We start from the raw sequence: 16,364 nt of genomic DNA, 5'->3' as shown, positions 1-16,364 counted from the left end.
TGCACGATCAATGTACATATGGGTTTCGCATTGGGCCTAAGTTTGAAGACTTGACTCGGCGCGGGGGCACGGGGACGTGAGGTGGGTTGTTTTGGTCTGAAGAGATTTTGGTAGTAGTCAGTTGGAATGATTTAGGTGATAATTTAGGATTTGATTGCAAAAGAAAACAGTGATGAAAAGAACGTAGGAAAAGAAAATAACGTAAAAAAGAGGTGCAACACGAGGACTTCCCAGGAGGTCACCCATCCTAGTACTACTCTCGCCCAAGCACGCTTAACTGCGGAGTTCTGATGGGATCCGATGCATTAGTGCTGGTATGATCGCACCTGTGAAGTATTGCACGATCAATGTACATATGGGTTTCGCATTGGGCCTAAGTTTGAACACTTGGCGCGGCGCGGGGGCACGGGGACGTGAGGTGGGTTGTTTTGGTCTGAAGAGATTTTGGTAGTAGTCAGTTGGAATGATTTAGGTGATAATTTAGGATTTGATTGCAAAAGAAAACAGTGATGAAAAGAACGTAGGAAAAGAAAATAACGTAAAAAAGAGGTGCAACACGAGGACTTCCCAGGAGGTCACCCATCCTAGTACTACTCTCGCCCAAGCACGCTTAACTGCGGAGTTCTGATGGGATCCGGTGCATTAGTGCTGGTATGATCGCACCTGTGAAGTATTGCACGATCAATGTACATATGGGTTTCGCATTGGGCCTAAGTTTGAACACTTGGCGCGGCGCGGGGGCACGGGGACGTGAGGTGGGTTGTTTTGGTCTGAAGAGATTTTGGTAGTAGTCAGTTGGAATGATTTAGGTGATAATTTAGGATTTGATTGCAAAAGAAAACAGTGATGAAAAGAACGTAGGAAAAGAAAATAACGTAAAAAAAAGGTGCAACACGAGGACTTCCCAGGAGGTCACCCATCCTAGTACTACTCTCGCCCAAGCACGCTTAACTACGGAGTTCTGATGGGATCCGGTGCATTAGTGCTGGTATGATCGCACCTGTGAAGTATTGCACGATCAATGTACATATGGGTTTCGCATTGGGCCTAAGTTTGAACACTTGGCGCGGCGCGGGGGCACGGGGACGTGAGGTGGGTTGTTTTGGGCTGAAGAGATTTTGGTAGTAGTCAGTTGGAATGATTTAGGTGATAATTTAGGATTTGATTGCAAAAGAAAACAGTGACGAAAAGAACGTAGGAAAAGAAAATAACGTAAAAAAGAGGTGCAACATGAGGACTTCCCAGGAGGTCACCCATCCTAGTACTACTCTCGCCCAAGCACGCTTTACTGCGGAGTTCTGATGGGATCCGGTGCATTAGTGCTGGTATGATCGCACCTGTGAAGTATTGCACGATCAATGTACATATGGGTTTCGCATTGGGCCTAAGTTTGAACACTTGGCGCGGCGCGGGGGCACGGGGACGTGAGGTGGGTTGTTTTGGTCTGAAGAGATTTTGGAAGTAGTCAGTTGGAAAGATTTAGGTGATAATTTAGAATTTGATTGCAAAAAAAAACAGTGATGAAAAGAACGTAGGAAAAGAAAATAACGTGAAAAAGAGGTACAACACGAGGACATCCCAGCAAGTCACCCATCCTATTACTACTCTCGCCCAAGCACGCTTAACTGCGAAGTTCTGATGGGATCCGGTGGATTAGTGCTGGTATGATCGCACCCGTGAAGTATGGCACGATCAATGTACATATGGGTTTCGCATTGGGCCTAAGTTTGAACACTTGGCACGGCGCGGGGGCGCGGGGACGTGAGCTGGGTTGTTTTGTGCTGAAGAGATTTTAGTAGTAGTCAGTTGGAATCATTTAGGATTTGATTGCAAAAAAAAATAGTGATGAAAAGAACGTAGGAAAAGAAAATAACGTAAAAAAGAGGTGCAACACGAGGACTTCCCAGGAGGTCACCCATCCTAGTACTACTCTCGCCCAAGCACGCTTACCTACGGAGTTCTGATGGGATCCGGTGCATTAGTGCTGGTATGATCGCACCTGTGAAGTATTGCACGATCAATGTACATATGGGTTTCGCATTGGGCCTAAGTTTGAAGACTTGACTCGGCGCGGGGGCACGGGGACGTGAGGTGGGTTGTTTTGGTCTGAAGAGATTTTGGTAGTAGTCAGTTGGAATGATTTAGGTGATAATTTAGGATTTGATTGCAAAAGAACACAGTGATGAAAAGAACGTAGGAAAAGAAAATAACGTAAAAAAGAGGTGCAACACGAGGACTTCCCAGGAGGTCACCCATCCTAGTACTACTCTCGCCCAAGCACGCTTACCTACGGAGTTCTGATGGGATCCGATGCATTAGTGCTGGTATGATCGCACCTGTGAAGTATTGCACGATCAATGTACATATGGGTTTCGCATTGGGCCTAAGTTTGAACACTTGGCGCGGCGCGGGGGCACGGGGACGTGAGCTGGGTTGTTTTGGTCTGAAGAGATTTTGGTAGTAGTCAGTTGGAATGATTTAGGTGATAATTTAGGATTTGATTGCAAAAGAAAACAGTGATGAAAAGAACGTAGGAAAAGAAAATAACGTAAAAAAGAGGTGCAACACGAGGACTTCCCAGGAGGTCACCCATCCTAGTACTACTCTCGCCCAAGCACGCTTAACTGCGGAGTTCTGATGGGATCCGGTGCATTAGTGCTGGTATGATCGCACCTGTGAAGTATTGCACGATCAATGTACATATGGGTTTCGCATTGGGCCTAAGTTTGAACACTTGGCTCGGCGCGGGGGCACGGGGACATGAGGTGGGTTGTTTTGGTCTGAAGAGATTTTGGTAGTAGTCAGTTGGAATGATTTAGGTGATAATTTAGGATTTGATTGCAAAAGAAAACAGTGATGAAAAGAACGTAGGAAAAGAAAATAACGTAAAAAAGAGGTGCAACACGAGGACTTCCCAGGAGGTCACCCATCCTAGTACTACTCTCGCCCAAGCACGCTTAACTGCGGAGTTCTGATGGGATCCGGTGCATTAGTGCTGGTATGATCGCACCTGTGAAGTATTGCACGATCAATGTACATATGGGTTTCGCATTGGGCCTAAGTTTGAACACTTGGCGCGGCGCGGGGGCACGGGGACGTGAGGTGGGTTGTTTTGGTCTGAAGAGATTTTGGTAGTAGTCAGTTGGAATGATTTAGGTGATAATTTAGGATTTGATTGCAAAAGAAAACAGTGATGAAAAGAACGTAGGAAAAGAAAATAACGTAAAAAAGAGGTGCAACACGAGGACTTCCCAGGAGGTCACCCATCCTAGTACTACTCTCGCCCAAGCACGCTTAACTGCGGAGTTCTGATGGGATCCGGTGCATTAGTGCTGGTATGATCGCACCTGTGAAGTATTGCACGATCAATGTACATATGGGTTTCGCATTGGGCCTAAGTTTGAACACTTGGCTCGGCGCGGGGGCACGGGGACATGAGGTGGGTTGTTTTGGTCTGAAGAGATTTTGGAAGTAGTCAGTTGGAATGATTTAGGTGATAATTTAGGATTTGATTGCAAAAGAAAACAGTGATGAAAAGAACGTAGGAAAAGAAAATAACGTAAACAAGAGGTGCAACACGAGGACTTCCCAGGAGGTCACCCATCCTAGTACTACTCTCGCCCAAGCACGCTTAACTGCGGAGTTCTGATGGGATCCGGTGCATTAGTGCCGGTATGATCGCACCTGTGAAGTATTGCACGATCAATGTACATATGGGTTTCGCATTGGGCCTAAGTTTGAACACTTGGCGCGGCGCGGGGGCACGGGGACGTGAGGTGGGTTGTTTTGGTCTGAAGAGATTTTGGTAGTAGTCAGTTGGAATGATTTAGGTGATAATTTAGGATTTGATTGCAAAAGAAAACAGTGATGAAAAGAACGTAGGAAAAGAAAATAACGTAAAAAAGAGGTGCAACACGAGGACTTCCCAGGAGGTCACCCATCCTAGTACTACTCTCGCCCAAGCACGCTTAACTGCGGAGTTTTGATGGGATCCGGTGCATTAGTGCTGGTATGATCGCACCTGTGAAGTATTGCACGATCAATGTACATATGGGTTTCGCATTGGGCCTAAGTTTGAACACTTGGTGCGGCGCGGGGGCACGGGGACGTGAGGTGGGTTGTTTTGGTCTGAAGAGATTTTGGTAGTAGTCAGTTGGAATGATTTAGGTGATAATTTAGGATTTGATTGCAAAAGAAAACAGTGATGAAAAGAACGTAGGAAAAGAAAATAACGTAAAAAAGAGGTGCAACACGAGGACTTCCCAGGAGGTCACCCATCCTAGTACTACTCTCGCCCAAGCACGCTTACCTACGGAGTTCTGATGGGATCCGGTGCATTAGTGCTGGTATGATCGCACCTGTGAAGTATTGCACGATCAATGTACATATGGGTTTCGCATTGGGCCTAAGTTTGAAGACTTGACTCGGCGCGGGGGCACGGGGACGTGAGGTGGGTTGTTTTGGTCTGAAGAGATTTTGGTAGTAGTCAGTTGGAATGATTTAGGTGATAATTTAGGATTTGATTGCAAAAGAAAACAGTGATGAAAAGAACGTAGGAAAAGAAAATAACGTGAAAAAGAGGTACAACACGAGGACATCCCAGCAAGTCACCCATCCTATTACTACTCTCGCCCAAGCACGCTTAACTGCGAAGTTCTGATGGGATCCGGTGGATTAGTGCTGGTATGATCGCACCCGTGAAGTATGGCACGATCAATGTACATATGGGTTTCGCATTGGGCCTAAGTTTGAACACTTGGCACGGCGCGGGGGCGCGGGGACGTGAGCTGGGTTGTTTTGTGCTGAAGAGATTTTAGTAGTAGTCAGTTGGAATCATTTAGGATTTGATTGCAAAAAAAAATAGTGATGAAAAGAACGTAGGAAAAGAAAATAACGTAAAAAAGAGGTGCAACACGAGGACTTCCCAGGAGGTCACCCATCCTAGTACTACTCTCGCCCAAGCACGCTTACCTACGGAGTTCTGATGGGATCCGGTGCATTAGTGCTGGTATGATCGCACCTGTGAAGTATTGCACGATCAATGTACATATGGGTTTCGCATTGGGCCTAAGTTTGAAGACTTGACTCGGCGCGGGGGCACGGGGACGTGAGGTGGGTTGTTTTGGTCTGAAGAGATTTTGGTAGTAGTCAGTTGGAATGATTTAGGTGATAATTTAGGATTTGATTGCAAAAGAAAACAGTGATGAAAAGAACGTAGGAAAAGAAAATAACGTAAAAAAGAGGTGCAACACGAGGACTTCCCAGGAGGTCACCCATCCTAGTACTACTCTCGCCCAAGCACGCTTAACTGCGGAGTTCTGATGGGATCCGGTGCATTAGTGCTGGTATGATCGCACCTGTGAAGTATTGCACGATCAATGTACATATGGGTTTCGCATTGGGCCTAAGTTTGAACACTTGGCTCGGCGCGGGGGCACGGGGACATGAGGTGGGTTGTTTTGGTCTGAAGAGATTTTGGTAGTAGTCAGTTGGAATGATTTAGGTGATAATTTAGGATTTGATTGCAAAAGAAAACAGTGATGAAAAGAACGTAGGAAAAGAAAATAACGTAAAAAAGAGGTGCAACACGAGGACTTCCCAGGAGGTCACCCATCCTAGTACTACTCTCGCCCAAGCACGCTTAACTGCGGAGTTCTGATGGGATCCGGTGCATTAGTGCTGGTATGATCGCACCTGTGAAGTATTGCACGATCAATGTACATATGGGTTTCGCATTGGGCCTAAGTTTGAACACTTGGCAGGGCGCGGGGGCACGGGGACGTGAGGTGGGTTGTTTTGGTCTGAAGAGATTTTGGTAGTAGTCAGTTGGAATGATTTAGGTGATAATTTAGGATTTGATTGCAAAAGAAAACAGTGATGAAAAGAACGTAGGAAAAGAAAATAACGTAAAAAAGAGGTGCAACACGAGGACTTCCCAGGAGGTCACCCATCCTAGTACTACTCTCGCCCAAGCACGCTTAACTGCGGAGTTCTGATGGGATCCGGTGCATTAGTGCTGGTATGATCGCACCTGTGAAGTATTGCACGATCAATGTACATATGGGTTTCGCATTGGGCCTAAGTTTGAACACTTGGCTCGGCGCGGGGGCACGGGGACATGAGGTGGGTTGTTTTGGTCTGAAGAGATTTTGGTAGTAGTCAGTTGGAATGATTTAGGTGATAATTTAGGATTTGATTGCAAAAGAAAACAGTGATGAAAAGAACGTAGGAAAAGAAAATAACGTAAAAAAGAGGTGCAACACGAGGACTTCCCAGGAGGTCACCCATCCTAGTACTACTCTCGCCCAAGCACGCTTAACTGCGGAGTTCTGATGGGATCCGGTGCATTAGTGCTGGTATGATCGCACCTGTGAAGTATTGCACGATCAATGTACATATGGGTTTCGCATTGGGCCTAAGTTTGAACACTTGGCGCGGCGCGGGGGCACGGGGACGTGAGGTGGGTTGTTTTGGTCTGAAGAGATTTTGGTAGTAGTCAGTTGGAATGATTTAGGTGATAATTTAGGATTTGATTGCAAAAGAAAACAGTGATGAAAAGAACGTAGGAAAAGAAAATAACGTAAAAAAGAGGTGCAACACGAGGACTTCCCAGGAGGTCACCCATCCTAGTAATACTCTCGCCCAAGCACGCTTAACTGCGGAGTTCTGATGGGATCCGGTGCATTAGTGCTGGTATGATCGCACCTGTGAAGTATTGCACGATCAATGTACATATGGGTTTCGCATTGGGCCTAAGTTTGAACACTTGGTGCGGCGCGGGGGCACGGGGACGTGAGGTGGGTTGTTTTGGTCTGAAGAGATTTTGGTAGTAGTCAGTTGGAATGATTTAGGTGATAATTTAGGATTTGATTGCAAAAGAAAACAGTGATGAAAAGAACGTAGGAAAAGAAAATAACGTAAAAAAGAGGTGCAACACGAGGACTTCCCAGGAGGTCACCCATCCTAGTACTACTCTCGCCCAAGCACGCTTACCTACGGAGTTCTGATGGGATCCGGTGCATTAGTGCTGGTATGATCGCACCTGTGAAGTATTGCACGATCAATGTACATATGGGTTTCGCATTGGGCCTAAGTTTGAAGACTTGACTCGGCGCGGGGGCACGGGGACGTGAGGTGGGTTGTTTTGGTCTGAAGAGATTTTGGTAGTAGTCAGTTGGAATGATTTAGGTGATAATTTAGGATTTGATTGCAAAAGAAAACAGTGATGAAAAGAACGTAGGAAAAGAAAATAACGTAAAAAAGAGGTGCAACACGAGGACTTTCCAGGAGGTCACCCATCCTAGTACTACTCTCGCCCAAGCACGCTTACCTACGGAGTTCTGATGGGATCCGATGCATTAGTGCTGGTATGATCGCACCTGTGAAGTATTGCACGATCAATGTACATATGGGTTTCGCATTGGGCCTAAGTTTGAACACTTGGCGCGGCGCGGGGGCACGGGGACGTGAGGTGGGTTGTTTTGGTCTGAAGAGATTTTGGTAGTAGTCAGTTGGAATGATTTAGGTGATAATTTAGGATTTGATTGCAAAAGAAAACAGTGATGAAAAGAACGTAGGAAAAGAAAATAACGTAAAAAAGAGGTGCAACACGAGGACTTCCCAGGAGGTCACCCATCCTAGTACTACTCTCGCCCAAGCACGCTTAACTGTGGAGTTCTGATGGGATCCGGTGCATTAGTGCTGGTATGATCGCACCTGTGAAGTATTGCACGATCAATGTACATATGGGTTTCGCATTGGGCCTAAGTTTGAACACTTGGCTCGGCGCGGGGGCACGGGGACATGAGGTGGGTTGTTTTGGTCTGAAGAGATTTTGGTAGTAGTCAGTTGGAATGATTTAGGTGATAATTTAGGATTTGATTGCAAAAGAAAACAGTGATGAAAAGAACGTAGGAAAAGAAAATAACGTAAAAAAGAGGTGCAACACGAGGACTTCCCAGGAGGTCACCCATCCTAGTACTACTCTCGCCCAAGCACGCTTAACTGCGGAGTTCTGATGGGATCCGGTGCATTAGTGCTGGTATGATCGCACCTGTGAAGTATTGCACGATCAATGTACATATGGGTTTCGCATTGGGCCTAAGTTTGAACACTTGGCGCGGCGCGGGGGCACGGGGACGTGAGGTGGGTTGTTTTGGTCTGAAGAGATTTTGGTAGTAGTCAGTTGGAATGATTTAGGTGATAATTTAGGATTTGATTGCAAAAGAAAACAGTGATGAAAAGAACGTAGGAAAAGAAAATAACGTAAAAAAGAGGTGCAACACGAGGACTTCCCAGGAGGTCACCCATCCTAGTACTACTCTCGCCCAAGCACGCTTAACTGCGGAGTTCTGATGGGATCCGGTGCATTAGTGCTGGTATGATCGCACCTGTGAAGTATTGCACGATCAATGTACATATGGGTTTCGCATTGGGCCTAAGTTTGAACACTTGGCTCGGCGCGGGGGCACGGGGACATGAGGTGGGTTGTTTTGGTCTGAAGAGATTTTGGTAGTAGTCAGTTGGAATGATTTAGGTGATAATTTAGGATTTGATTGCAAAAGAAAACAGTGATGAAAAGAACGTAGGAAAAGAAAATAACGTAAAAAAGAGGTGCAACACGAGGACTTCCCAGGAGGTCACCCATCCTAGTACTACTCTCGCCCAAGCACGCTTAACTGCGGAGTTCTGATGGGATCCGGTGCATTAGTGCTGGTATGATCGCACCTGTGAAGTATTGCACGATCAATGTACATATGGGTTTCGCATTGGGCCTAAGTTTGAACACTTGGCGCGGCGCGGGGGCACGGGGACGTGAGGTGGGTTGTTTTGGTCTGAAGAGATTTTGGTAGTAGTCAGTTGGAATGATTTAGGTGATAATTTAGGATTTGATTGCAAAAGAAAACAGTGATGAAAAGAACGTAGGAAAAGAAAATAACGTAAAAAAGAGGTGCAACACGAGGACTTCCCAGGAGGTCACCCATCCTAGTACTACTCTCGCCCAAGCACGCTTAACTGCGGAGTTCTGATGGGATCCGGTGCATTAGTGCTGGTATGATCGCACCTGTGAAGTATTGCACGATCAATGTACATATGGGTTTCGCATTGGGCCTAAGTTTGAACACTTGGTGCGGCGCGGGGGCACGGGGACGTGAGGTGGGTTGTTTTGGTCTGAAGAGATTTTGGTAGTAGTCAGTTGGAATGATTTAGGTGATAATTTAGGATTTGATTGCAAAAGAAAACAGTGATGAAAAGAACGTAGGAAAAGAAAATAACGTAAAAAAGAGGTGCAACACGAGGACTTCCCAGGAGGTCACCCATCCTAGTACTACTCTCGCCCAAGCACGCTTACCTACGGAGTTCTGATGGGATCCGGTGCATTAGTGCTGGTATGATCGCACCTGTGAAGTATTGCACGATCAATGTACATATGGGTTTCGCATTGGGCCTAAGTTTGAAGACTTGACTCGGCGCGGGGGCACGGGGACGTGAGGTGGGTTGTTTTGGTCTGAAGAGATTTTGGTAGTAGTCAGTTGGAATGATTTAGGTGATAATTTAGGATTTGATTGCAAAAGAAAACAGTGATGAAAAGAACGTAGGAAAAGAAAATAACGTAAAAAAGAGGTGCAACACGAGAACTTCCCAAGAGGTCACCCATCCTAGTACTACTCTCGCCCAAGCACGCTTAACTGCGGAGTTCTGATGGGATCCGATGCATTAGTGCTGGTATGATCGCACCTGTGAAGTATTGCACGATCAATGTACATATGGGTTTCGCATTGGGCCTAAGTTTGAACACTTGGCGCGGCGCGGGGGCACGGGGACGTGAGGTGGGTTGTTTTGGTCTGAAGAGATTTTGGTAGTAGTCAGTTGGAATGATTTAGGTGATAATTTAGGATTTGATTGCAAAAGAAAACAATGATGAAAAGAACGTAGGAAAAGAAAATAACGTAAAAAAGAGGTGCAACACGAGGACTTCCCAGGAGGTCACCCATCCTAGTACTACTCTCGCCCAAGCACGCTTAACTGCGGAGTTCTGATGGGATCCGGTGCATTAGTGCTGGTATGATCGCACCTGTGAAGTATTGCACGATCAATGTACATATGGGTTTCGCATTGGGCCTAAGTTTGAACACTTGGCGCGGCGCGGGGGCACGGGGACGTGAGGTGGGTTGTTTTGGTCTGAAGAGATTTTGGTAGTAGTCAGTTGGAATGATTTAGGTGATAATTTAGGATTTGATTGCAAAAGAAAACAGTGATGAAAAGAACGTAGGAAAAGAAAATAACGTAAAAAAGAGGTGCAACACGAGGACTTCCCAGGAGGTCACCCATCCTAGTACTACTCTCGCCCAAGCACGCTTACCTACGGAGTTCTGATGGGATCCGGTGCATTAGTGCTGGTATGATCGCACCTGTGAAGTATTGCACGATCAATGTACATATGGGTTTCGCATTGGGCCTAAGTTTGAAGACTTGACTCGGCGCGGGGGCACGGGGACGTGAGGTGGGTTGTTTTGGTCTGAAGAGATTTTGGTAGTAGTCAGTTGGAATGATTTAGGTGATAATTTAGGATTTGATTGCAAAAGAAAACAGTGATGAAAAGAACGTAGGAAAAGAAAATAACGTAAAAAAGAGGTGCAACACGAGAACTTCCCAAGAGGTCACCCATCCTAGTACTACTCTCGCCCAAGCACGCTTAACTGCGGAGTTCTGATGGGATCCGATGCATTAGTGCTGGTATGATCGCACCTGTGAAGTATTGCACGATCAATGTACATATGGGTTTCGCATTGGGCCTAAGTTTGAACACTTGGCGCGGCGCGGGGGCACGGGGACGTGAGGTGGGTTGTTTTGGTCTGAAGAGATTTTGGTAGTAGTCAGTTGGAATGATTTAGGTGATAATTTAGAATTTGATTGCAAAAGAAAACAATGATGAAAAGAACGTAGGAAAAGAAAATAACGTAAAAAAGAGGTGCAACACGAGGACTTCCCAGGAGGTCACCCATCCTAGTACTACTCTCGCCCAAGCACGCTTAACTGCGGAGTTCTGATGGGATCCGGTGCATTAGTGCTGGTATGATCGCACCTGTGAAGTATTGCACGATCAATGTACATATGGGTTTCGCATTGGGCCTAAGTTTGAACACTTGGCGCGGCGCGGGGGCACGGGGACGTGAGGTGGGTTGTTTTGGTCTGAAGAGATTTTGGTAGTAGTCAGTTGGAATGATTTAGGTGATAATTTAGGATTTGAATGCAAAAGAAAACAGTGATGAAAAGAACGTAGGAAAAGAAAATAACGTAAAAAAGAGGTGCAACACGAGGACTTCCCAGGAGGTCACCCATCCTAGTACTACTCTCGCCCAAGCACGCTTAACTGCGGAGTTCTGATGGGATCCGGTGCATTAGTGCTGGTATGATCGCACCTGTGAAGTATTGCACGATCAATGTACATATGGGTTTCGCATTGGGCCTAAGTTTGAACACTTGGCGCGGCGCGGGGGCACGGGGACGTGAGGTGGGTTGTTTTGGTCTGAAGAGATTTTGGTAGTAGTCAGTTGGAATGATTTAGGTGATAATTTAGGATTTGATTGCAAAAGAAAACAGTGATGAAAAGAACGTAGGAAAAGAAAATAACGTAAAAAAGAGGTGCAACACGAGGACTTCCCAGGAGGTCACCCATCCTAGTACTACTCTCGCCCAAGCACGCTTACCTACGGAGTTCTGATGGGATCCGGTGCATTAGTGCTGGTATGATCGCACCTGTGAAGTATTGCACGATCAATGTACATATGGGTTTCGCATTGGGCCTAAGTTTGAAGACTTGACTCGGCGCGGGGGCACGGGGACGTGAGGTGGGTTGTTTTGGTCTGAAGAGATTTTGGTAGTAGTCAGTTGGAATGATTTAGGTGATAATTTAGGATTTGATTGCAAAAGAAAACAGTGATGAAAAGAACGTAGGAAAAGAAAATAACGTAAAAAAGAGGTGCAACACGAGAACTTCCCAAGAGGTCACCCATCCTAGTACTACTCTCGCCCAAGCACGCTTAACTGCGGAGTTCTGATGGGATCCGATGCATTAGTGCTGGTATGATCGCACCTGTGAAGTATTGCACGATCAATGTACATATGGGTTTCGCATTGGGCCTAAGTTTGAACACTTGGCGCGGCGCGGGGGCACGGGGACGTGAGGTGGGTTGTTTTGGTCTGAAGAGATTTTGGTAGTAGTCAGTTGGAATGATTTAGGTGATAATTTAGAATTTGATTGCAAAAGAAAACAATGATGAAAAGAACGTAGGAAAAGAAAATAACGTAAAAAAGAGGTGCAACACGAGGACTTCCCAGGAGGTCACCCATCCTAGTACTACTCTCGCCCAAGCACGCTTAACTGCGGAGTTCTGATGGGATCCGGTGCATTAGTGCTGGTATGATCGCACCTGTGAAGTATTGCACGATCAATGTACATATGGGTTTCGCATTGGGCCTAAGTTTGAACACTTGGCGCGGCGCGGGGGCACGGGGACGTGAGGTGGGTTGTTTTGGTCTGAAGAGATTTTGGTAGTAGTCAGTTGGAATGATTTAGGTGATAATTTAGGATTTGAATGCAAAAGAAAACAGTGATGAAAAGAACGTAGGAAAAGAAAATAACGTAAAAAAGAGGTGCAACACGAGGACTTCCCAGGAGGTCACCCATCCTAGTACTACTCTCGCCCAAGCACGCTTAACTGCGGAGTTCTGATGGGATCCGGTGCATTAGTGCTGGTATGATCGCACCTGTGAAGTATTGCACGATCAATGTACATATGGGTTTCGCATTGGGCCTAAGTTTGAACACTTGGCGCGGCGCGGGGGCACGGGGACGTGAGGTGGGTTGTTTTGGTCTGAAGAGATTTTGGTAGTAGTCAGTTGGAATGATTTAGGTGATAATTTAGGATTTGATTGCAAAAGAACACAGTGATGAAAAGAACGTAGGAAAAGAAAATAACGTAAAAAAGAGGTGCAACACGAGGACTTCCCAGGAGGTCACCCATCCTAGTACTACTCTCGCCCAAGCACGCTTAACTGCGGAGTTCTGATGGGATCCGGTGCATTAGTGCTGGTATGATCGCACCTGTGAAGTATTGCACGATCAATGTACATATGGGTTTCGCATTGGGCCTAAGTTTGAAGACTTGACTCGGCGCGGGGGCACGGGGACGTGAGGTGGGTTGTTTTGGTCTGAAGAGATTTTGGTAGTAGTCAGTTGGAATGATTTAGGTGATAATTTAGGATTTGATTGCAAAAGAAAACAGTGATGAAAAGAACGTAGGAAAAGAAAATAACGTAAAAAAGAGGTGCAAGTTTGAACACTTGGCACGGCGCGGGGGCGCGGGGACGTGAGCTGGGTTGTTTTGTTCTGAAGAGATTTTAGTAGTAGTCAGTTGGAATCATTTAGGATTTGATTGCAAAAAAAATAGTGATGAAAAGAACGTAGGAAAAGAAAATAACGTAAAAAAGAGGTGCAACACGAGGACTTCCCAGGAGGTCACCCATCCTAGTACTACTCTCGCCCAAGCACGCTTACCTACGGAGTTCTGATGGGATCCGGTGCATTAGTGCTGGTATGATCGCACCTGTGAAGTATTGCACGATCAATGTACATATGGGTTTCGCATTGGGCCTAAGTTTGAACACTTGGCGCGGCGCGGGGGCACGGGGACGTGAGGTGGGTTGTTTTGGGCTGAAGAGATTTTGGTAGTAGTCAGTTGGAATGATTTAGGTGATAATTTAGGATTTGAATGCAAAAGAAAACAGTGATGAAAAGAACGTAGGAAAAGAAAATAACGTAAAAAAGAGGTGCAACACGAGGACTTCCCAGGAGGTCACCCATCCTAGTACTACTCTCGCCCAAGCACGCTTAACTGCGGAGTTCTGATGGGATCCGGTGCATTAGTGCTGGTATGATCGCACCTGTGAAGTATTGCACGATCAATGTACATATGGGTTTCGCATTGGGCCTAAGTTTGAACACTTGGCGCGGCGCGGGGGCACGGGGACGTGAGGTGGGTTGTTTTGGTCTGAAGAGATTTTGGTAGTAGTCAGTTGGAATGATTTAGGTGATAATTTAGGATTTGATTGCAAAAGAACACAGTGATGAAAAGAACGTAGGAAAAGAAAATAACGTAAAAAAGAGGTGCAACACGAGGACTTCCCAGGAGGTCACCCATCCTAGTACTACTCTCGCCCAAGCACGCTTAACTGCGGAGTTCTGATGGGATCCGGTGCATTAGTGCTGGTATGATCGCACCTGTGAAGTATTGCACGATCAATGTACATATGGGTTTCGCATTGGGCCTAAGTTTGAACACTTGGCGCGGCGCGGAGGCACGGGGACGTGAGGTGGGTTGTTTTGGTCTGAAGAGATTTTGGTAGTAGTCAGTTGGAATGATTTAGGTGATAATTTAGGATTTGATTGCAAAAGAAAACAGTGATGAAAAGAACGTAGGAAAAGAAAATAACGTGAAAAAGAGGTACAACACGAGGACATCCCAACAAGTCACCCATCCAATTACTACTCTCGCCCAAGCACGCTTAACTGCGGAGTTCTGATGGGATCCGGTGCATTAGTGCTGGTATGATCGCACCTGTGAAGTATTGCACGATCAATGTACATATGGGTTTCGCATTGGGCCTAAGTTTGAACACTTGGCGCGGCGCGGGGCACGGGGACGTGAGGTGGGTTGTTTTGGTCTGAAGAGATTTTGGTAGTAGTCAGTTGGAATGATTTAGGTGATAATTTAGGATTTGATTGCAAAAGAAAACAGTGACGAAAAGAACGTAGGAAAAGAAAATAACGTAAAAAAGAGGTGCAACACGAGGACTTCCCAGGAGGTCACCCATCCTAGTACTACTCTCGCCCAAGCACGCTTAACTGCAGAGTTCTGATGGGATCCGGTGCATTAGTGCTGGTATGATCGCACCTGTGAAGTATTGCACGATCAATGTACATATGGGTTTCGCATTGGGCCTAAGTTTGAACACTTGGCGCGGCGCGGGGGCACGGGGACGTGAGGTGGGTTGTTTTGGTCTGAAGAGATTTTGGAAGTAGTCAGTTGGAAAGATTTAGGTGATAATTTAGAATTTGATTGCAAAAAAAAACAGTGATGAAAAGAACGTAGGAAAAGAAAATAACGTGAAAAAGAGGTACAACACGAGGACATCCCAGCAAGTCACCCATCCTATTACTACTCTCGCCCAAGCACGCTTAACTGCGAAGTTCTGATGGGATCCGGTGGATTAGTGCTGGTATGATCGCACCCGTGAAGTATGGCACGATCAATGTACATATGGGTTTCGCATTGGGCCTAAGTTTGAACACTTGGCACGGCGCGGGGGCGCGGGGACGTGAGGTGGGTTGTTTTGTTCTGAAGAGATTTTAGTAGTAGTCAGTTGGAATCATTTAGGATTTGATTGCAAAAAAAAATAGTGATGAAAAGAACGTAGGAAAAGAAAATAACGTAAAAAAGAGGTGCAACACGAGGACTTCCCAGGAGGTCACCCATCCTAGTACTACTCTCGCCCAAGCACGCTTACCTACGGAGTTCTGATGGGATCCGGTGCATTAGTGCTGGTATGATCGCACCTGTGAAGTATTGCACGATCAATGTACATATGGGTTTCGCATTGGGCCTAAGTTTGAAGACTTGACTCGGCGCGGGGGCACGGGGACGTGAGGTGGGTTGTTTTGGTCTGAAGAGATTTTGGTAGTAGTCAGTTGGAATGATTTAGGTGATAATTTAGGATTTGATTGCAAAAGAAAACAGTGATGAAAAGAACGTAGGAAAAGAAAATAACGTAAAAAAGAGGTGCAACACGAGGACTTCCCAGGAGGTCACCCATCCTAGTACTACTCTCGCCCAAGCACGCTTACCTACGGAGTTCTGATGGGATCCGATGCATTAGTGCTGGTATGATCGCACCTGTGAAGTATTGCACGATCAATGTACATATGGGTTTCGCATTGGGCCTAAGTTTGAACACTTGGCGCGGCGCGGGGGCACGGGGACGTGAGGTGGGTTGTTTTGGTCTGAAGAGATTTTGGTAGTAGTCAGTTGGAATGATTTAGGTGATAATTTAGGATTTGATTGCAAAAGAAAACAGTGATGAAAAGAACGTAGGAAAAGAAAATAACGTAAAAAAGAGGTGCAACACGAGGACTTCCCAGGAGGTCACCCATCCTAGTACTACTCTCGCCCAAGCACGCTTAACTGCGGAGTTCTGATGGGATCCGGTGCATTAGTGCTGGTATGATCGCACCTGTGAAGTATTGCACGATCAATGTACATATGGGTTTCGCATTGGGCCTAAGTTTGAACACTTGGCGCGGC

The 16,364-nt window shown here is 46.1% G+C and overlaps 44 non-coding genes and 4 pseudogenes across 44 annotated transcripts; all 48 read right to left on the bottom strand.

Moving 5' to 3' along the window:
• Positions 1–209: 209 nt before the first annotated feature.
• LOC146879458 (5S ribosomal RNA) lies at positions 210–328 on the bottom strand. Its single transcript, XR_014988509.1, has one exon. It is a non-coding gene; the product is annotated as a 5S ribosomal RNA (ribosomal RNA).
• A 218-nt stretch (positions 329–546) lies between these two features.
• Positions 547–665, bottom strand: LOC146879457 (5S ribosomal RNA). Its single transcript, XR_014988214.1, has one exon. It is a non-coding gene; the product is annotated as a 5S ribosomal RNA (ribosomal RNA).
• Positions 666–883: 218 nt separating this feature from the next.
• On the bottom strand, positions 884–1,002 carry LOC146879456 (5S ribosomal RNA). Its single transcript, XR_014988382.1, has one exon. It is a non-coding gene; the product is annotated as a 5S ribosomal RNA (ribosomal RNA).
• Positions 1,003–1,220: 218 nt separating this feature from the next.
• LOC146879455 (5S ribosomal RNA) lies at positions 1,221–1,339 on the bottom strand. Its single transcript, XR_014988636.1, has one exon. It is a non-coding gene; the product is annotated as a 5S ribosomal RNA (ribosomal RNA).
• Positions 1,340–1,557: 218 nt separating this feature from the next.
• LOC146879454 (5S ribosomal RNA) lies at positions 1,558–1,676 on the bottom strand (annotated as a pseudogene).
• A 206-nt stretch (positions 1,677–1,882) lies between these two features.
• On the bottom strand, positions 1,883–2,001 carry LOC146879453 (5S ribosomal RNA). Its single transcript, XR_014988489.1, has one exon. It is a non-coding gene; the product is annotated as a 5S ribosomal RNA (ribosomal RNA).
• A 218-nt stretch (positions 2,002–2,219) lies between these two features.
• Positions 2,220–2,338, bottom strand: LOC146879452 (5S ribosomal RNA). The gene has a single exon (XR_014988634.1). It is a non-coding gene; the product is annotated as a 5S ribosomal RNA (ribosomal RNA).
• Positions 2,339–2,556: 218 nt separating this feature from the next.
• On the bottom strand, positions 2,557–2,675 carry LOC146879451 (5S ribosomal RNA). The gene has a single exon (XR_014988213.1). It is a non-coding gene; the product is annotated as a 5S ribosomal RNA (ribosomal RNA).
• Positions 2,676–2,893: 218 nt separating this feature from the next.
• On the bottom strand, positions 2,894–3,012 carry LOC146879450 (5S ribosomal RNA). The gene has a single exon (XR_014988212.1). It is a non-coding gene; the product is annotated as a 5S ribosomal RNA (ribosomal RNA).
• Positions 3,013–3,230: 218 nt separating this feature from the next.
• On the bottom strand, positions 3,231–3,349 carry LOC146879449 (5S ribosomal RNA). The gene has a single exon (XR_014988211.1). It is a non-coding gene; the product is annotated as a 5S ribosomal RNA (ribosomal RNA).
• A 218-nt stretch (positions 3,350–3,567) lies between these two features.
• Positions 3,568–3,686, bottom strand: LOC146879448 (5S ribosomal RNA). The gene has a single exon (XR_014988208.1). It is a non-coding gene; the product is annotated as a 5S ribosomal RNA (ribosomal RNA).
• A 218-nt stretch (positions 3,687–3,904) lies between these two features.
• On the bottom strand, positions 3,905–4,023 carry LOC146879447 (5S ribosomal RNA). Its single transcript, XR_014988601.1, has one exon. It is a non-coding gene; the product is annotated as a 5S ribosomal RNA (ribosomal RNA).
• Positions 4,024–4,241: 218 nt separating this feature from the next.
• LOC146879446 (5S ribosomal RNA) lies at positions 4,242–4,360 on the bottom strand. Its single transcript, XR_014988488.1, has one exon. It is a non-coding gene; the product is annotated as a 5S ribosomal RNA (ribosomal RNA).
• A 218-nt stretch (positions 4,361–4,578) lies between these two features.
• On the bottom strand, positions 4,579–4,697 carry LOC146879445 (5S ribosomal RNA; annotated as a pseudogene).
• A 206-nt stretch (positions 4,698–4,903) lies between these two features.
• Positions 4,904–5,022, bottom strand: LOC146879444 (5S ribosomal RNA). Its single transcript, XR_014988486.1, has one exon. It is a non-coding gene; the product is annotated as a 5S ribosomal RNA (ribosomal RNA).
• Positions 5,023–5,240: 218 nt separating this feature from the next.
• Positions 5,241–5,359, bottom strand: LOC146879443 (5S ribosomal RNA). The gene has a single exon (XR_014988210.1). It is a non-coding gene; the product is annotated as a 5S ribosomal RNA (ribosomal RNA).
• A 218-nt stretch (positions 5,360–5,577) lies between these two features.
• On the bottom strand, positions 5,578–5,696 carry LOC146879442 (5S ribosomal RNA). Its single transcript, XR_014988209.1, has one exon. It is a non-coding gene; the product is annotated as a 5S ribosomal RNA (ribosomal RNA).
• A 218-nt stretch (positions 5,697–5,914) lies between these two features.
• LOC146879441 (5S ribosomal RNA) lies at positions 5,915–6,033 on the bottom strand. Its single transcript, XR_014988207.1, has one exon. It is a non-coding gene; the product is annotated as a 5S ribosomal RNA (ribosomal RNA).
• Positions 6,034–6,251: 218 nt separating this feature from the next.
• LOC146879440 (5S ribosomal RNA) lies at positions 6,252–6,370 on the bottom strand. The gene has a single exon (XR_014988206.1). It is a non-coding gene; the product is annotated as a 5S ribosomal RNA (ribosomal RNA).
• A 218-nt stretch (positions 6,371–6,588) lies between these two features.
• On the bottom strand, positions 6,589–6,707 carry LOC146879439 (5S ribosomal RNA). The gene has a single exon (XR_014988579.1). It is a non-coding gene; the product is annotated as a 5S ribosomal RNA (ribosomal RNA).
• Positions 6,708–6,925: 218 nt separating this feature from the next.
• LOC146879438 (5S ribosomal RNA) lies at positions 6,926–7,044 on the bottom strand. Its single transcript, XR_014988485.1, has one exon. It is a non-coding gene; the product is annotated as a 5S ribosomal RNA (ribosomal RNA).
• Positions 7,045–7,262: 218 nt separating this feature from the next.
• LOC146879437 (5S ribosomal RNA) lies at positions 7,263–7,381 on the bottom strand. The gene has a single exon (XR_014988140.1). It is a non-coding gene; the product is annotated as a 5S ribosomal RNA (ribosomal RNA).
• A 218-nt stretch (positions 7,382–7,599) lies between these two features.
• On the bottom strand, positions 7,600–7,718 carry LOC146879436 (5S ribosomal RNA). Its single transcript, XR_014988538.1, has one exon. It is a non-coding gene; the product is annotated as a 5S ribosomal RNA (ribosomal RNA).
• Positions 7,719–7,936: 218 nt separating this feature from the next.
• Positions 7,937–8,055, bottom strand: LOC146879435 (5S ribosomal RNA). Its single transcript, XR_014988205.1, has one exon. It is a non-coding gene; the product is annotated as a 5S ribosomal RNA (ribosomal RNA).
• A 218-nt stretch (positions 8,056–8,273) lies between these two features.
• Positions 8,274–8,392, bottom strand: LOC146879434 (5S ribosomal RNA). Its single transcript, XR_014988204.1, has one exon. It is a non-coding gene; the product is annotated as a 5S ribosomal RNA (ribosomal RNA).
• A 218-nt stretch (positions 8,393–8,610) lies between these two features.
• On the bottom strand, positions 8,611–8,729 carry LOC146879433 (5S ribosomal RNA). The gene has a single exon (XR_014988203.1). It is a non-coding gene; the product is annotated as a 5S ribosomal RNA (ribosomal RNA).
• A 218-nt stretch (positions 8,730–8,947) lies between these two features.
• Positions 8,948–9,066, bottom strand: LOC146879432 (5S ribosomal RNA). The gene has a single exon (XR_014988202.1). It is a non-coding gene; the product is annotated as a 5S ribosomal RNA (ribosomal RNA).
• A 218-nt stretch (positions 9,067–9,284) lies between these two features.
• LOC146879431 (5S ribosomal RNA) lies at positions 9,285–9,403 on the bottom strand. The gene has a single exon (XR_014988484.1). It is a non-coding gene; the product is annotated as a 5S ribosomal RNA (ribosomal RNA).
• Positions 9,404–9,621: 218 nt separating this feature from the next.
• LOC146879430 (5S ribosomal RNA) lies at positions 9,622–9,740 on the bottom strand. The gene has a single exon (XR_014988429.1). It is a non-coding gene; the product is annotated as a 5S ribosomal RNA (ribosomal RNA).
• Positions 9,741–9,958: 218 nt separating this feature from the next.
• Positions 9,959–10,077, bottom strand: LOC146879429 (5S ribosomal RNA). Its single transcript, XR_014988201.1, has one exon. It is a non-coding gene; the product is annotated as a 5S ribosomal RNA (ribosomal RNA).
• A 218-nt stretch (positions 10,078–10,295) lies between these two features.
• Positions 10,296–10,414, bottom strand: LOC146879428 (5S ribosomal RNA). Its single transcript, XR_014988483.1, has one exon. It is a non-coding gene; the product is annotated as a 5S ribosomal RNA (ribosomal RNA).
• Positions 10,415–10,632: 218 nt separating this feature from the next.
• Positions 10,633–10,751, bottom strand: LOC146879427 (5S ribosomal RNA). Its single transcript, XR_014988428.1, has one exon. It is a non-coding gene; the product is annotated as a 5S ribosomal RNA (ribosomal RNA).
• A 218-nt stretch (positions 10,752–10,969) lies between these two features.
• LOC146879426 (5S ribosomal RNA) lies at positions 10,970–11,088 on the bottom strand. Its single transcript, XR_014988200.1, has one exon. It is a non-coding gene; the product is annotated as a 5S ribosomal RNA (ribosomal RNA).
• Positions 11,089–11,306: 218 nt separating this feature from the next.
• Positions 11,307–11,425, bottom strand: LOC146879425 (5S ribosomal RNA). Its single transcript, XR_014988199.1, has one exon. It is a non-coding gene; the product is annotated as a 5S ribosomal RNA (ribosomal RNA).
• Positions 11,426–11,643: 218 nt separating this feature from the next.
• LOC146879424 (5S ribosomal RNA) lies at positions 11,644–11,762 on the bottom strand. The gene has a single exon (XR_014988482.1). It is a non-coding gene; the product is annotated as a 5S ribosomal RNA (ribosomal RNA).
• A 218-nt stretch (positions 11,763–11,980) lies between these two features.
• On the bottom strand, positions 11,981–12,099 carry LOC146879423 (5S ribosomal RNA). The gene has a single exon (XR_014988427.1). It is a non-coding gene; the product is annotated as a 5S ribosomal RNA (ribosomal RNA).
• A 218-nt stretch (positions 12,100–12,317) lies between these two features.
• LOC146879422 (5S ribosomal RNA) lies at positions 12,318–12,436 on the bottom strand. The gene has a single exon (XR_014988198.1). It is a non-coding gene; the product is annotated as a 5S ribosomal RNA (ribosomal RNA).
• Positions 12,437–12,654: 218 nt separating this feature from the next.
• Positions 12,655–12,773, bottom strand: LOC146879421 (5S ribosomal RNA). Its single transcript, XR_014988196.1, has one exon. It is a non-coding gene; the product is annotated as a 5S ribosomal RNA (ribosomal RNA).
• Positions 12,774–12,991: 218 nt separating this feature from the next.
• On the bottom strand, positions 12,992–13,110 carry LOC146879420 (5S ribosomal RNA). Its single transcript, XR_014988195.1, has one exon. It is a non-coding gene; the product is annotated as a 5S ribosomal RNA (ribosomal RNA).
• A 383-nt stretch (positions 13,111–13,493) lies between these two features.
• LOC146879419 (5S ribosomal RNA) lies at positions 13,494–13,612 on the bottom strand. Its single transcript, XR_014988480.1, has one exon. It is a non-coding gene; the product is annotated as a 5S ribosomal RNA (ribosomal RNA).
• Positions 13,613–13,830: 218 nt separating this feature from the next.
• LOC146879418 (5S ribosomal RNA) lies at positions 13,831–13,949 on the bottom strand. The gene has a single exon (XR_014988194.1). It is a non-coding gene; the product is annotated as a 5S ribosomal RNA (ribosomal RNA).
• A 218-nt stretch (positions 13,950–14,167) lies between these two features.
• LOC146879417 (5S ribosomal RNA) lies at positions 14,168–14,286 on the bottom strand. Its single transcript, XR_014988193.1, has one exon. It is a non-coding gene; the product is annotated as a 5S ribosomal RNA (ribosomal RNA).
• A 218-nt stretch (positions 14,287–14,504) lies between these two features.
• Positions 14,505–14,623, bottom strand: LOC146879416 (5S ribosomal RNA; annotated as a pseudogene).
• Positions 14,624–14,840: 217 nt separating this feature from the next.
• LOC146879415 (5S ribosomal RNA) lies at positions 14,841–14,959 on the bottom strand. The gene has a single exon (XR_014988436.1). It is a non-coding gene; the product is annotated as a 5S ribosomal RNA (ribosomal RNA).
• A 218-nt stretch (positions 14,960–15,177) lies between these two features.
• LOC146879414 (5S ribosomal RNA) lies at positions 15,178–15,296 on the bottom strand (annotated as a pseudogene).
• A 206-nt stretch (positions 15,297–15,502) lies between these two features.
• On the bottom strand, positions 15,503–15,621 carry LOC146879413 (5S ribosomal RNA). The gene has a single exon (XR_014988479.1). It is a non-coding gene; the product is annotated as a 5S ribosomal RNA (ribosomal RNA).
• A 218-nt stretch (positions 15,622–15,839) lies between these two features.
• Positions 15,840–15,958, bottom strand: LOC146879412 (5S ribosomal RNA). Its single transcript, XR_014988632.1, has one exon. It is a non-coding gene; the product is annotated as a 5S ribosomal RNA (ribosomal RNA).
• Positions 15,959–16,176: 218 nt separating this feature from the next.
• Positions 16,177–16,295, bottom strand: LOC146879411 (5S ribosomal RNA). Its single transcript, XR_014988192.1, has one exon. It is a non-coding gene; the product is annotated as a 5S ribosomal RNA (ribosomal RNA).
• Between the last annotated feature and the right edge of the window lie 69 nt (positions 16,296–16,364).

The sequence above is a fragment of the Vigna unguiculata genome, unplaced genomic scaffold, assembly GCF_037176805.1.
Source record: "Vigna unguiculata cultivar grain cowpea cultivar isolate G323 ecotype 2 unplaced genomic scaffold, ASM3717680v1 ptg000026l_ERROPOS8025000, whole genome shotgun sequence".
Lineage (NCBI taxonomy): Eukaryota > Viridiplantae > Streptophyta > Magnoliopsida > Fabales > Fabaceae > Vigna > Vigna unguiculata.
The sequence above is the reverse complement of the archived record's forward strand: the minus strand, read 5'-3'. Positions and strand labels throughout refer to the sequence as shown.